This window comes from Elephantulus edwardii, unplaced genomic scaffold, assembly GCF_000299155.1.
Source record: "Elephantulus edwardii isolate Elephantulus edwardi_28Jun2011 unplaced genomic scaffold, EleEdw1.0 scaffold00320, whole genome shotgun sequence".
Classification (NCBI taxonomy): domain Eukaryota; kingdom Metazoa; phylum Chordata; class Mammalia; order Macroscelidea; family Macroscelididae; genus Elephantulus; species Elephantulus edwardii.
In genome coordinates this window covers 2,576,534-2,578,104 of record NW_006400070.1, presented here as the reverse complement: position 1 = coordinate 2,578,104, position 1,571 = coordinate 2,576,534, and the positions used below count along the sequence as shown (strand labels likewise).

At 41.1% G+C, this 1,571-nt stretch overlaps 1 pseudogene; it reads right to left on the bottom strand.

Annotated features, from left to right (window-relative positions):
* Nucleotides 1-536: 536 nt before the first annotated feature.
* The window catches only part of LOC102858194, a 43,624-nt pseudogene continuing 42,589 nt past the window's right edge, over nucleotides 537-1,571 (bottom strand).

Below are 1,571 nucleotides of genomic sequence, written 5' to 3'. Positions count from 1 at the left end.
AAACCAAGGACTGTAAACTTCATTCAAGAAAAGCTTGGAAGAACTTTAGTAGTCCTAATCCACAACATAAAGAGTCTTCCAAGTATTCTGAAGATTTTACATCTTTTTCTTTTTGCGTCATATAAAAGATGTGGTATAATAAAGAAAAGTCTTCAAGGGTTATTTTCAAAACCATCTCAAATACTTCACAACAATTTTCAATTCTTGGAGACATCCAATTATGTGAGGAAGAGTGTGTGTTTACATCTTTATAAACACATAGAGATTCTTTATATATATATTTCTACATATAAAATTCACAAACACACACATTCCCAGGCTCCCTCCCTCTCATATAGATAGATATACATTGTATCTCATTCTCTGAATAACATAAAACATAACATCCTGCTCAAAGGTCACCTGCTTAGAATGATTTGTCAATTCACAGTTCCTCAACAGTAGTTAAAAATCCCAGAACAGATGTGGTTTGTGAAATACTGCTCCACTGTATTTGCATGAGGTAAGGATAAAGAAAAGGATATATTGAAAAGGGATTAAGTATTTTTCCTTTTTTAAACTGAAGGCCCCTTTTTGCTTTGTTTCTACCACTGTAGATGCCTTTGTGGAGGAAGATTCTGAAGGTGACCTGCCTAAGCATTCTGAGACCTCTTACCTGGCCTCCTGAGGAGACGCTGGTGCTGGACAGTCATGCCCGTCTCCCACCTCCCTAGGGAGGGTCAGAATGCATGGTTGTGATTCAACTTCCTGTCTACCCTGAGAACTGGCCGGCAGCTGTGAAAAAAATAAAAAAAGTTTTATGTGTGCAACTTGCCGCCTGTGCGAGATGCTCTGACAGTAATGGCATTTCTTTGGCTGATGAGGTAGACTACATTCCTTAGCATGATGATCAAGGCCACCACCTTGTAGCCTCTATTTAACCACAGTTAGTTATAGCATCCTTCTCCCTTTGATTTTCTTTTTTTGTGTTGTCTTCCCTTGGGTCTTCATTCTTTTCCTAAACAAGGGTTCCCGCAGGTCCTCTGACCTGTATTGATTCAAAACCTTTAGAAGACTTTTTTTTAAGTGAATTCCACTGGTTCTCCTTCTTTTAGGTTTCTAAATCCTTCCATGAATAATTTGTGTTCGTGCACAAATACATCAACTGAAATATCCAATGGGCTTCCCTCTTGGTTTATCATGGAGATAAAACCAAATACCATTCACACATTGAATCACTTAGAGTGGTCAGTTCCATGCAAAACATGGGATTCTTCCTCTGCCTGATCCAGCAGCTTCTCCGCCCCACCCCCATCCGTACCTATCCCTCATGTACTTTTCCATTTCACTACATATTCAGTCACGCTTTACATTTCAGCACACGATGTTGTTGTTGTTATGTGCCGTCGAGTCATTTGCGACTCATAGCGACCACCACACTGTCTCTGACACACCCATCCCGATTACCCCAGTCACCGTATCAATCCATCTCATAGAGGGTCTTCCCCTCCTGCGCTGTCCCTCCACACTCCCAAGCATGATGTCCCTCTCCAAGGACCTGTCCCTCCTGGCAACATGTCCAAAGTATGTCA